Source organism: Sminthopsis crassicaudata, chromosome 3 (assembly GCF_048593235.1).
Source record: "Sminthopsis crassicaudata isolate SCR6 chromosome 3, ASM4859323v1, whole genome shotgun sequence".
NCBI classification, from domain to species: Eukaryota; Metazoa; Chordata; class Mammalia; order Dasyuromorphia; family Dasyuridae; genus Sminthopsis; species Sminthopsis crassicaudata.
Window position 1 is genome coordinate 594,871,658 of NC_133619.1, and position 14,492 is coordinate 594,886,149.

A 14,492-nucleotide genomic window follows, 5' to 3' on the forward strand; every position below is an offset into this window, starting at 1 on the left:
CAGGGATGGAGTCCTTCTCACTTCCCCAAGGACCTCACTGGGCCGGAGGGGCCATGGGAAAAGGAGAGAGGGGCTGCAAGAAAATGCTTTCTGACCCCACTCCGCCATCCCTGCAGCCCTCACCCTTGTGCCTCTCTCATCTGCTTTCAGTTTCCTGTAAACACTTCTTATTCCTGGGGCTACTAGGAAAGTGTGTGTGTGTGTGTGTGTGTGTGTGTGTGTGTGTGTGTGTGTGTGTGTGTGTGTGTGTGTAGAAATAATAGAAATAAATGAATCCGGATTGTTTCCAACTTTCCAATCATGATTTTCCCTTCAGGGAAAGTCCCCTAAAAGAGAAAATGAAAGTGTTTTTGTGAAGGCTATGGGATGAGGGTGAAAAGGGAAGGCATTCCACTGACCACTGGGGCAGTCCCTTCCTGCCAATTCTCTCTGAGGGCACTCTTTTTCTTCCTCTAAAATTCTTGACTTCTGGTTACTTGTTGGCTCCTAAGCCCCATCTTCAGAGCTAGACACCCCCCCCCCTTCCTCTCAGAGGTTAGAGATCTTGGAGCAAGAGGAATGACCTGAACCAGCTTCCCTGCAATGAGATCGGTCCATACACTTCCATTGCCTTGGCTAGTCTCACTCTCCCACCAGTATAAGGGGATTTACTTATTTTTTGGACTTCAACCAGTTCAATAATGGGAGACAGAAACATCAATGAAGGGCTGGGTTATCACCGGCCCTGCCCCTCCTGAGAGACATTTCTAGAGATTTCCCAGAGGAAGCTTCTAACATCTTCCTAAAACACTACCCCCATCAGACTCTCCCTCATGGAGACCCCCCCCTCAGAAACACCCAACAAACATGTGCAAACACACTCCAAAATATATCTTCAGAAATAACTCCCAAACAAGGACTTCCCCAAATACCCCAAGAAATAACCCTCCTGAGATATCCAGAAGCAACCCTAGAAAAAGCCAGTCCCCAGAGATGCAACCTAGAGATCCCCCCAGAACTATCTCCTATTATTCTCTATACCCACCCACTCATTGTTACATAGGTATAGCTCCCTTTTCCCCACACCCAAGAATGGAAGATGACTGTCAATGAAAAAAAGGCCCTACTGCTGCTAAATGATCCCGAGCCCTTTTACAAATGGGGAAATCTGAGAGTCAGATGCAGGATGTCACAGGGTCACACAGTTGGTTAGAGGCAGAACTTGGGACTAGTTCTGACCTGGGTCATTCTGTAAGCAGGACAAATTAGGGCTCTTTGACCCTGCTGGGCATAGATCTGATTGGCCACCCCACACCAACACGTGTGTCCCAACCTGCCTTAAATCATCTAAAGAGATGACTTACAGGTGACTCAGCTGAGGGTTTGCTCTCCAGTAAGGCTTGGGAAAGTGAAGTGTACTACGTCCTTTGGGAAAGAGATGCAGTATAATATGGCAGCCTAACTATCCCTAGGGATGGGGGCTGATGGAAAGCAACTTGGGTCACTTCATTTCATGGATCCTGACAGTCTTCTTCAGGCCCAATAACCCCCGTTTTTTCAACTGCTTCTCAATGACTATGGTTCCCATTGATTTTTGTGCTGTAAACTTCTTTCAACAGCAATAAAAGTGTGTTATGAACCTCCAGGGTAATTTAATATCCTATTTATAATATTCTACAATTATTTACTCTTCAAGGCATCATTATATAATTTTTAGCCTAAATGCCTTGTTCCATTGTTAGGGGTTCTCAACCAAATAGGAACCACTGTTTTATGACATGGTTTCCAGACTTCTCATCATCTTGGTGGACCCTTTTCTCTAGATATATTCTAGCTTGTCAACGTTCCTCTTCAAAGGACAGGATATATCCATTGTTTTGGATCTTATTGTCTGTGTCCTAACATTCTAGACTGTGGAGAATCTGATGCTCTCCATCCCAGATGTGGGGTAGGTTAGTATACTGAGCAGGTGGCTGATTCCAGCTAGAGGACCCTGCTATAGGGAATTCTAGTCCCAAGATTTTCCACTACCCTTCCAGGAGTCCTGGATCCTTTTGTCTCCCAAGGAAGTCACCTTGCAGGAATGTGAGTTTGGAAGGGAGGGGAGATTCAGAAACTCTCAGAAGAGATTGGTGAATAAAGTAAAAATGCCTCTTTCTCGGAGCGTCCAAGTCTAGTATGTTTAGCTTGGGAAGAGCTGGTTGAGATACTGTGGGATTCCAAGTAAAGTCATAGATTCTTATAGAAGCCAGGCTAGTGAGTAGTGATACTTCCTCTCTCTGGGGTCATTTCAAACTGGGACTACTTAGAAATCATCTAGTCCACAAATAAGCTCTTCTTAGTTTCATAATGGGGAGGAGTGTTGTTTTTAGTCCCCATTATTAAATTTCCAAGTAATCAAGGTGATCCCTGCACCTCAACTCTGTAACCAATCATGTTGCTCCCAATTCCACGTCACCTACCTTGTTCTGTTCTTGGTTCTGTGCTCCACAAAACTTAATTGTCCTTTGGTTTGGAGTCTCTCCCATAAGTGGAAGCAAGCTATTGGGCCACTTATTGATAGGCAGCATGCCCTCGATAATAAATGTTATCTTGCTCAGAGATCTACCTCAGGTTTTTCCTTTTGTTAAATTCCAATTGTGATAGAATGCAGTTTTATAGCCCTTTGGGCAAAGTTTCAAATTGTTCTTCAGGATAGTTGGACCAGTTCACTACTCTACCAATAGAAATTTGATGTCCCAATTTTTTTCACATCCTATTGGGCATACATTCTAAGAAGGTCAAAGACAGAAGGGAAAGTTATACATAGGAAAAATACTTAAAGCAGTACTTTTATAGCATTAAGAATGACTGAAAAGTTATGATATATGAAAATGTTGGAATATTGTTGTACAATAAAAAAGACAAATAAAAAAAAAAAGAAATCATCTAGTTCAATCTTCTATCATAGATGAGGAAACAGAGGCTGATTTTGTGTGACTGAACCTGGACCAGTCTTTCTAGAGTGAGGCACAGTCCCAGTCCCAGCCCAGCTGTTTTGTGTGCAAGGTCCTGGGGTAGGGACTTGGAGAAAAGGCTGGATTGGGACACAGGGGACTGGTCTGTGGGGAGAAGAGAGGCAATTGACCTGTTGGACCAGGGCAATGGGGGTGGAGAGTAGGGAGTTACTCCACAGAGCCTCCTCCTAGATTTCAGGCCCAGGATCCACATGGGTCCACAGGTCCAACTTGGGCTTGTTACAGAATCACTCTGGAGCATCATGGCAGGATCATCATGATTCCCACACAGATTATCCCAGGTTCCTGGCTCTAGTACTATAGGGCCATGCTCCAGCAGGGGGAGAGGGAGTAGCCCTAGAAAGTGGCTAATAATGACCTATTTGCCAACCTACCTCAGCTCTTGTCTCCCTCTCCCTATGGGGGCTGACACAGGCAACTGAGAGCCTGGCCAAGACTGGGCAGGAGAAATTCAGAGGGGTTCTCTCCTCCACCTTGGGTGTACAAGAACAAGGGCTTGCTACATTTCCAGGGATGCTCTTCCCTTGACCTCAGTCCTAGAGGGTCACTCAAGCCTCAGAAAATTGGAGATGGGCGAGGGCTGGGCCCAGCCAAGGTCTTGGGCATTAGCCCAGAAGCCAGAAAGCTCCCAAGTGTGTCCGAGTCTGGGCTTGAGTGAGAGAAACTCCTGGAGCCCTACCGCACGGCGCAAACTGAGCCAGAACGGAAAACCTCTCCTCGGGCGAAGTGACCTGGAGGGACTCCATCCTCATGCAGGCCGTCTCCTCCCTCCCGCCCGATTATTCCCCCTTTCCCCCTAAATCTCAACTGCGAAGATACCTCCTCCAGGACGCCTCCCCGGGTGCCCCCAAGTCAGTCAAGCCTCTTCCCCTCAGACCTCACAGAGGACCCTGACGCACGTACCGCGTAATATTGTGCTCTACCGGGCTCTGCTTGTGTCCTTTCCCCTACAAGACTTAAACTCCGAGAGGTGAAGGACAGTGTCTTCTCACCACACTCTAAATCCACTCCAACCCAGCGCACACAGTAGGTGCTTAATTTTTGCAGAAAGGTTCCATGAATCCTGCCCTCCCTAAATCCCTCGCCTCCGAAATGTTAAATCCCCCTCCCAAAGCCCCACCTACATCAAACCCCGCCCCCGCCCCGCCCCTCGGGTTCCCACCTTAATTCTGCCCCTCGGGTGTCACAGGTACAAGGGCATCAGGTGTCTCATCCTTTTGCCCAGAAATTCGTGATTGAGACACTGCCAGCGGTGCTTCCACCTGCAATGAGGGGTACGTATTTAGGGGAGAAGGGGGATCAGCCGCCTCCACACAAGGCCCCAACCGGCCGCTCTCCAGCCCTTCCCATCCCACCCTCCTCAAACTACCTGCCCCCTCCCGGTCTGGGCCACACCTTTCGCAGTCCCTCCCCATAAGGCCCCTCTCCACCTGCCCCGGCCCGAGCCCTTTCCCGAGTTCCGACCGGGCCCAGCCCTTACCGACCCCGTCCAGCGCCCAGCTTCTCCCACTCCGCCTCAAGTCGAGGCCCCTCCCCTCGCCCCCGGGGCCCCTCCCGGGCACAGTTGGCCCAGGCCTGGCCGGGCCAGCCGGGCTCACACGAGGTTGGGACGCGAGGAGAAGCATCCTGGCCAGCGCGCCGAGGGCACGTCGCCCAGCCCGGTAGCGGGGGGCAAGAGCAGGAGGCGGCGGCTGGGCCAGCGCCACGAGGCCCCCGCCGGCCAGCGGCGCTGGGGGCTCAGCCAGAAGTCGCCCAGGCTGCGGCGGCTGGCGGGCTCGGGGGGAGGTGGCCCTCGGACTCCCCAGAAGCAGAGTTCCTGGTCCAAGCGGTGCGGGGGAGTCGCCCGGGGTCTCCTGGTGGGGGAGCAGGGTGGTGAGAGGTGGAACTAGACCCTCACATGTTCCTGGACCCCGGCTTTTGGGTGGCAATCTCATCCTGCCCCTTCTGCGTTAGACATGGCTCCCCCTGCCTTTTTGCAGTCCTCCTGAGCCCCTTCTCGAAATCTCTGACCTTCAAACCAGGGACCTCCTCCTCTAAATCTCGGACATAAATTTGGGAGTCCTCCCTTACACCCCCCAATAAGGTCCTTCTCTCACAGTTCTCACTCTCCAAACCAGGGATTCCTCCGCTATTCTTACCCCCCTCCCGCCTCAGCCTCTCTCTGGAGTCCCCTCACAAGTGTCAGACCCCACATCGGGGTTTCTCCCCATCCCATCTCCCATTAACCTCAAGCCTCGGACTCCAAACCAGAAGCCTTTCCTTCACACCCCCTCGGTTGCATACCCCTGGGGCTCCTCACCTCCCTCCCGCCCTTTCCCTCACCGGTTCAGCAAATAATTGACCACAAACTGTGTGGCCTCTGGGAAGATCATGGTGTCTCGGGTCCCGCGTCTGCCTATGGCCTCGCCTGCTTGGCCCCTTTAGTCTTGGGCTGGGGAAGATGATACTCCCCTAGGGGCCCCCTCCGGTGTTTTTAGCCCAAAGCGTCAGCCGGTCTGAGGAAGGAGAAAGGGAGGGAGCTGTCCCTGCCCCCCTTGCGGATCCTCTCTTTAGTCCCCCCCTTTCCTGGCAGATAAGCCCCCATCAGGCTCTTCAAAAAGATGGCCCCATCCCTGGGGGGGCCGGGGTTGGCACTCACTCTGGTCCAGCTCCTGCTTGTTCATCTTCCCAGGGCAAGCTAGGACAAGGACAGAGCCAAGGAGAAGGGGAGGGGGAGCAGAGAGAGACAGAAAGAAGTCACAGAAATAGGGGTTTCTAGTGCAGACAGGGAGAAGGATGGGGGGGACACAGAAAGGGAGAGAGGAGTATCCAGAATCTCAGAGATAAGATAAAGGCAGGAGGTGGAGGAATGAGAACTGGGACCCCCAGTGACAGACCCCAGACTGGAGACTCGTGGAAGAGCAGGAAACCCCAAAGCAGGGGAGGGGGAGCTGGGGTTCTCCAAGTCCACACTGGCTGGGACCTCCCTCAGCTCTTTTGCACAATTATAGTCATGTTCATCACAACAAGCACACTCATCTACAAGGGCTGACAGGAAGCTTTGGCTCAGGTCTGGGTGCAGTCTGCCCCACCCTGGGGGGGTCTCAGGGGACCTGGGGGAACATGAAGGCCCTGACCCCTCCCCAGCAGGAGCAGCTGCCCCAGCTCAGTTTCAGATTCAATCTATCTTTGCTATTTCCCCCCAGTGACTCACTGGGGGAGACTATTGTGCAGCTGTCTCATGACCCCTAACCTGTCCCCCAAGGCCAGAGAATATGTCCCCCCCCAGTCCAGCCCCCACTGCAGCCCTCTTCTACCCTCAGCCACACCGGTGAACATAAATGCAGAGCTGCTCAGCACCCCGCAATAGGAGGGTCTGGTTTTGGAACAACCAGGGGGAATTCATTCAGTCAACAAACATTTGTGTAGTGCTTACTTAGTATGTGAGCCAGGCACTGTGATTATAAGAGGAAAATGAGATCCCTAGCCTAAAGGAGCTCACATCATAGTTTGAGGGAAATGACATAAATTTATATTACTGTGTGACAGAGAGACTGGGTTGATGGAAGGGGGTCCCCAAGGGAAGGAAGGCACTGAGGGATGGGAAATGAGAAAGACTTCCTGTAGAAATGGGATCTGAGCTGAGCTGGAAGGATCAGGGCGGTCAGGAAGCCTGGGATCTATTTGTTGATGTGGAGCAACCTCATAAAGAGGGGCTGAGTTAGCAGATAAAGTGGCTTGTTCCAGGAAGAGCAAGTGATTGCTGGTCTACTTGTAAAACGGGGAGGGGGAGACAAATAGGAGAAAGCTGGAGAGGTAGAAAAAAGGGAGGGAGGGGCTGGGTTGTGGGGCTCTTAATGGCAAACAGGACTGGATATCAGGTGCCAGCCAGATCCCTGGAGATTACTGAGTGTTTGGGGGGAGTGGGGAAATGGTGACTTGGTCAGAAGTAACTTCAGGACATCACCTGAGCAGGTGAGTGGAAGGTAGATTGGAATGGGAGAGATGGGGCAGGACAGATACTGGGGGAGGCTCTGGAGGCTGTTGTGATATGGTCAAAGGGATAAGGGAAGAGGGTTTTCATCAGAGTCGCTGGTGTGAGAGCTTTGGAGGGGAAGGAGGGGAGAAACAGGGGAGTAGCATTTACATAGTGTCCTGCACAGTGCTAAGTATCTCATCTGATGGAGGGGATGGGATGCTCAAAAGAGATGTGGCAAGAAGTAATGACTTGGTCACAGACTGTTTCTGGATTTAAATCCTGCCTCTGATGTTTATTACTGAACGACTACTAGCAAGTCATTGAAATGAGTCTCAGTTTCTTCATCTCTAAAATGGGGATGATGATATTTTATACTAATATTGTCAATACTATTTTTAGTGCTGATACTAATTAGCATTAATAATATTAATAGCAGCTAGCATTTAAATGGCTCTTTGTTTTGTAGAGCACTTGCATATATGCTATTTTATGTGATCCTCACAAGTTACTCCTATAGGTATTATTACCCCATGTTACAGATTAAAAACTGAGGCTGAGAGGTTGTCATTTTGTCCAGACTCACACTCAAATCTTTCTGGCTCCAAGTCCAGCAGTTTTAGTCACCCACCTATCCATATTTACCCCAATTAGTCTGTTTTGAGACTCAAATGAGATGTCTTCGAAATGCTTTTCTCTATCATGGATGAACATGAGTACATTCTTTCCCACTCTTCTAAAGCTCTAAACTCTCTCTTCTTCCTCTGCTGAATTCCTCCTCATTTCTTAAAGCCCAGTCCCACTGCCACCTCCTCCAGGAAGCCTTTCCTGATTCCCTGGTCAGGAAGGATCTTGCTCCTCAGGCCTCCCTTTGCACCTCAAGCCCACCCACGCCCAAGACTGGGAACTCAATGAGGAAACATCTAGGGATGGGGAACAACCCCAGTAAGAGAGACTGAGTTAGCAGATGGAGTGACTTACTCTAGGAACAGCAAGACTTTTACAAGGTCTCCTTGCAAAATTAGGTGGGGAGGGGGGAGACAAATAGGAGAAAGCTGCAGAAGTAGAAAAAAGGGAGGAGATTCTACCTTTAAGACCAGGTCTTAACTAACCTCTGTGCACCCCAGGGTCCAACACAGCAGAAATTTGTTGGATAGATAGCTACTGAATAAAAATGAATGAGGTAGGGATGTGCAGGGCTGGGCCTTTCTCAGGACCATATCTCCCTGGGCACAATGTTTGAGAGGGATCCTTCCTCTGATCAGGGGAAACACCATCTCAAGCCAGCCAATGTTTCTTTAAAAACAAAACAAAAGGATTTTATAATGAGCTTAATCCCCCCAAATACCAACATTTCAGTATGCCAAGAGCAAAAAGAGAACCAAAGAGATCTCTGGGCTTTATTTATTTATTTTTAAAAATCTTCCTTTAGAACACTGGGAAGTGAATGTAAATTGTTAGCACTACTGTCTATCTACCCAGGTTACTTATACCTTCGGAAGCTAATAATTAATGTGCAACAAGAAAATGGTATTTACACACATATATTGTATCTAGGTTATATTGTAACACATGTAAAATGTATGGGATTACCTGTCATGGGGGGGGGGAGGGAGTGAAGGGAGGGAGGGGATAATTTGGAAAAATGAATAAAAAAAAAATCTTCCTTTATATTAAGTTGAAATCTTCTATTTGTAACTTCCACCCTCATTGGTCTTCCTGGATCCTTTGAGCTGGGGGAGACCTTAAAAATCATCAATTATTCCCTCCATTTTACAGATGAAAAAACTGAGGCTTACAGGTATGTGATTTGTTCAAGGTCCCACAGATAGTAAGAATTAACAAGTATAATTTTAACTCAGTTCTTCTCGATTCCAAACCTAACATTATGTCTGCTATATCATGCCTCTGCCCTGGTAGCAAAGAGATTGTTGGGAAGACTAAATGAAGTAATATTTGTTAGCATAAATATTATATAAAGGTAAATAATGCTGAATCTCTCTTCTATACAACACCATCTTCAAGTAACTTGAAGGCAACAATTGTGTTCCTCCCAAATCTTTCCTTTTTCGAAGGTAAAATTTCTAGCTAAATAGTATCTAGTAAATAAAATAACCTAAAGTAGAAGGCAAGCTCACGTTGGCAGGGAATTTCATTGTCTTTGTAGTACCTGCCACATAGAAGATGTTTAAGACATGATTGCTGATTGATCATTTAATTGATGTGACTTAATTGATAGGAACATAGAGTCCCTCCTGTGTTGGGTCCAACCACATGCAGAATTTTTTGAACTTGTGAATTTCATCTTAGCATATCCTTAGGGTCAAAATTGTTTTGAGTCCTTTATTCTGTCATTTGACAAATGCTTTCTGATATCCTGTCATCCACAAGTTTGACAAGTATGTCACTTTATGCTTTCAAGTCACCAATATTACATGTGTAATGTTGAAAAGGTCCATAAGCCAGGACCGATGAGGGGGAGGGAGTTTCTACGTTAGAGGTTTCCTCTTCTGAGGAGAATGAGACCATTAATCATCCCTCTTGGTGGGTAGTTGCTCAGTCACAGATTCATCTAATTATACTATCTTCTAATCTAAATCTTTGGATCTTGTCCATAAGGACATCATTAGATGATTAGCAAAATGCCACATCATACTGAAATCAAGAGAGAAACTGGAAATCTCCTGATCTCTACTGATGCGATAACTGCTTTGAAAAAAGAGAGAGGATTTTGGCGTTTCTTCCCAGTGAGTCTATACCTGCATCACTCTCTTGTTAGTTTTTCTTGAACCCTCAGAAAAGTAAAATGTTAGCAGTGGGAAAGGAGGGGAAGGGATGGAAAAAGACTTAAAATGGAATGGATACAGTTTTTGACAAAAAAAGATACTTTTCAATAATAAAATCCCCCAACAAAATCCATTACAAAGTACATTTCCTGAGGGGGAAAAAATGAATGGAATGGAAGGATGTTGCCATCATGGTATGTACAGTTTGGCACTAACATTGACCTTTGGGACTGTGCCCTCCACTTTGACTTCATTTACATTGTTGCAGTCATTGTAGAGACTGTTCTTTGGGCTCTGCTTTCCTGTATTAAAAGTGACTTTTTAAGGACCAAGGAGAGAAAAGGGGAAGGGGAAGCAGTGGGAGAGAAAGGGCAGTAGGGAGAGGGAGAGGCTCATGAGGAAGATGAATTTGGCTTTGGATAGGGTGACTCGAAAACGTTACAAGGAGATGCAGGAGAGGTGTTCTGGAGAATGTGGGAAAAGAGAGTAGGAGAGACAGGTGAGAGTTGTAACCATAGCAAGGGTGAGATCTCTGAGCTGAAAGAGAGCCAAGAGCTAAGAATGGAAGACTTTGGACAGAACTCGGAGATATAGCCACATTTAAAAGGGACAAAATTAAAAAGAAAAAAATGGATCTTGGCAAAGGAGACAGAGGTAGAAAATAAGGCACGAAGGGAGAGGTGGTGACAATTGAACAAGTGGGAGGAGAGAATGGGAGGAAAGCTGATGGTACTGGGAGGAGAAAGCCAGGATGGTAGCTGGAAGCTCATATCCTCATCCCTTATCACATCCTCTCTGCCTCTTTCCTTTTGTTTTTAAGCTGGAGGAGGAACTAGGCTTGTTTTAAGGCAGATGGGGAAGTGCCCAAGGACAGGAAGATCATTGATAGAGGGTAGGAAGGGAGGAGGGGTGGGGGAAGGGATCAGCACAGTCTGCTGAGACTGGGGAAGAGAGGATGGATTCAGGGATGAAAAGGGGGGGGTCTAAGCAAAGAGAAATAGGTAAGATGGAGCTCATTCTGGGGTGCCCAGCTTCCATGAGCAGGAAGGAACCAGTGTTCCTGGGACTTTGGGGATAAAAGGAGCTCTTCAGGGATTTTGAAATCTGTCGGTGATGGGGGAGGGGGGTAAGTTTCATTTTAAGAGAGCAGAGATGCTTATGAAATAAGCATTCATTAATGCTTGTTGACTGAGCGGATTTTGTTCATCTCTACCTATGAATCCTAAAGATTCACGAAGATCCATGCTTAGAAATAATTCAGAAATGCCCCATAAAATTCAGAACCTAAAATTTAGCACCTCTAGCTATTCAAGTCACCCTTCAGCCAGATGCTGATTCTTACCCTCCTCTCTTTCCCTCCCCACTTTCTAGAAGGGGAAATGGAAGCTTAGGAAGGTAGAAAGCTGAATAGTGTGGGAGGAGGAAACAGATGAGGAAGGGGAAGTTGAACCTGGGCTCCGGATACAATGGCGTTTATTTCTTGGAGGTTTCCTGACATTGGAATTTCCCCACACTCTGCTCTAAGTGACATCTGGGAGAACTCCGATTCCAAGGCTCTTGGGGCTGAGACACACCCCCAACCAGCTTGGGTACTTCAACCCTGAGACCCTTCACAGTGAAGTATTCTGATCTCAGAACACTTCCCAGACCCTCTATGCTGAGTACTCTTGAGCCTTGAAAACTCCAATCTGGAGCCCCTGAAACACAAGGGTCCTTTCTGAGCTTCCCTGGACTTGTCGATTCCTGAAATGTTTAGGATTTGAGATCCTCAGCCCCGGGACTATTAAACCCAACACCCATGACACAGAATCTCCCAACCCTGAGACCCTCAGATTTTATTGCCTTCATCTATTACTAAGGCAATACCCTTATGTCCCGAGATCTTCAAAGTCTGACACTCTCTCTAGCCCTCATTGCTCAGATTCTGAGACCACTAAGTCAAATGATGTGAGGCAGCTGCTCTGTATAATTATAAAAGGTGGTGCAGTGGATAGAGCATCAGAACTGGAGTCAGGAAGACTCATTGTCTTGAGTTCAAATCTAACTCACACCCTTATGAGCTGTGTGACCCTAGGCAGGCTGCAGTTTTCTTCATTTGTAAAATGAGCTGGAGAAAATGGCAAACCGCTTCAGTATCTTTGCCAAGAAAACCTTAAATAGGGTTAAGAAGAGCCAGACATGACTGAAAAACAATTAAACAGCAACCCAAGTATAAAGACATCCAGACAGAGCCCCCTCAAACCTGGGAAACCCAGACACCTCCATCACGAGATACTCCAACCCTAAAATTTCTGGATCCTTAGACCCCCAATCCTGAGAGCCTGAAGTTTCCAGACCCCTCCCCCATTTATGATTCTTGTTAACTTGTCAACCTTTTGGTATTGAGAATCCAAACCCCAAGATTCCTGACTCTAACGCAGGGAGACCCTGAAATCTCCTCCAGAGTTCGGATGGGAGGGCATCTCTTTCTAGGCCAAGCAGTCCTGTGGGTTCATTGAGCAAACTTGAAAATCAGGGACCCTCTAGAATGCTGGGAGAGAAGAGGTAAATATAGGTCCCCATACTCTGGAGGAGTTAGAAGGAAAAATCTGGGTCTGACCCCCAGCTGCACATGGCTAGGAATGAGTGAAGAGGCAGCCGATTTCCCCTTTTCCCAAAATCCCCTTCCCCCATTTCCACCCCCTCCCTCCTACCTCCCTTCAGTGGGTGATAGGAAAGGGCACAGGTCTGACGTCTGAAGTTGCTATGGCGACACAGAAACCCCTTTCCTTGCTGTTACCATGGTAACTGGGCCTCCATCTGTGCAGCCCCCCATTTAGAAATGGGGGTCTCTAGTCAGAAAAGAGCAGGGGAGGGGTTCTAATTAGGAAGGACTGGGAACAGGGAGAAACAAAAGGCTGTGAGAACATGAAAGAGAAAGTGGACATATTTGTGTGGGGAGAACAGGGAGGGGAAGGGAAGAGCTATGATTTCCAGGGCTGAGGTGTCTAAGGGGGTCATTCAAAACATCTCCCCATTCCCCAGAGGGGAACACTTAGGTCCAGATCCAGGACTAAGCTGGACTGGGCTACAAGGACACTTCACTTCCTCTGACACTGAAGCTAAGTCTCATTTTTGACCCTTGGAGGGGGTGGAATGTTTTTCTGGTTCTGGAAGATAGTGATTATGTGATTATTATATCTTTAAGTCCTTAAAATTCCAAATCAGGTCTGGGGACTGGGGAGTTTCCTTGTCCGGGGGATCACCTGGGCTAGCCCCTTTCTGGGACCAGGTTCCCAATTTCTTCAGCTCATTAATGCAGGTCTTCTCCCTTCCCCCCCTCCTGGTCCGGGATCCAACTGCTGGGAACTTTGTAGGTGGGGGGAGGGGAGGTTAGGGAGGGAATCCCCTGAGGATATGACATCACCAGGCTGGTGTGACCCATGGGCTCCCTGGCTCCCTCTCGCCCCACTGTGGTCACAGATGGACATTTCTCCCCTCCTAGGTTACTCTCCACTCACTCCTCCGGGCATTTCCAAATGTCTTGCCCCATCTTGGAATACAAGTATTAGGGCAGACGACTCCACACCCCAAGCCTGAGAAATAGAGGGGAAGGGCTAAGGAGAAGAAGAGCTCATCTGAATCCAAGACAAGGTGAAGAGAAATTTGGAGAGTGAAGGATTAGGAAAATAGGGGAAGATAGAGAAGGAAAAGGGGAATGAAGGAACGGAGAAGAGGTAGAAGAGATGGGAGGAGACAGGGGAAGGAGGAGAGAAGGAAGAGATGGGAAATTCCTTAGGGTAGGAATTGTCTTTGCCTCTTTGTCTCCAGGGTCTAGGACTTATATTCATGAAGGACGTGGAAGAGAAGATCGAAAATGGAAAAGGGAGAGAAGAAACAGGCAGAATGAGAAGATAGAAACGTTGAAACGAGGTAGAAGGAAGAGGAAGATAGTCACGGAATCTCATAGCAGAAAGAGACCTTAAAAGGGATCAAGCCAAAATTTTATTTTAAAAGTTCTTTTTTTTTTTTTTTTTTTTTTTTAATACCCATGACTTAGGATGACAGCCTTTGCTTGAAGACTTCTCCCTCTTGATGGGAAATCCCTCCTTCCAGAGGCAACCCATTTAATCTTATTGTAATTCACCGCTCCCAATTATAACTCTCTTAACTCTGTTTCTATCACACACATCTCCTCTGTTCATTGAAGAAAAACTCTTTGTAACGAATATGAATAGCTGAGCCAAACAAATTAATTATGCTTCAACACTGGTCTTCTGGAAACTGCAATTGTGGCTGGTCATGGCATTGATCAATTTCTTTAGTCTTTAAAAGTTACTCATCCTTACAACATTGTTGTTATTGGATGTTCTGGTTCTATTCATTTCACTCTGCATCAGTTCATACAAGTCTTACCAGGTTTCTCAGAAAGCATCACTTTATTTCTTCAACTGGCAGGCATCCATTTGCAGTTCTTTGTCATCACAAAAAGTACTATAAATATTTTTGCACAAAAGCTCATTTTATTCGGGTGTAGTTTTAATTATGATTATATTGAGTTGGGATACTTACACCATAACTTTGCAATTTGCACCTGTTGGTCCCAATTCTGCTTCAAGAATGCCCTTCAAATATCTGGAAGACACAGTTGTATTTTCTATCTCTCTTCTCATATTTTGGCATGACCTTGCTTAAGTTTTAACTTAGGGTCTCTAACCTTTATTTTCCTCATCCATAAAAAGGGGATGATAATAGCACTTACCCTAGAAGACTTTG

The 14,492-nt window shown here is 47.2% G+C and overlaps 1 long non-coding RNA gene across 1 annotated transcript; it reads left to right on the plus strand.

Moving 5' to 3' along the window:
• Window positions 1–3,935: 3,935 nt before the first annotated feature.
• On the plus strand, window positions 3,936–13,891 carry LOC141563801 (uncharacterized). The gene is made up of 3 exons (XR_012488514.1): window positions 3,936–4,022; window positions 4,186–4,270; window positions 13,222–13,891. It is a non-coding gene; the product is annotated as an uncharacterized LOC141563801 (long non-coding RNA).
• Window positions 13,892–14,492: the final 601 nt, after the last annotated feature.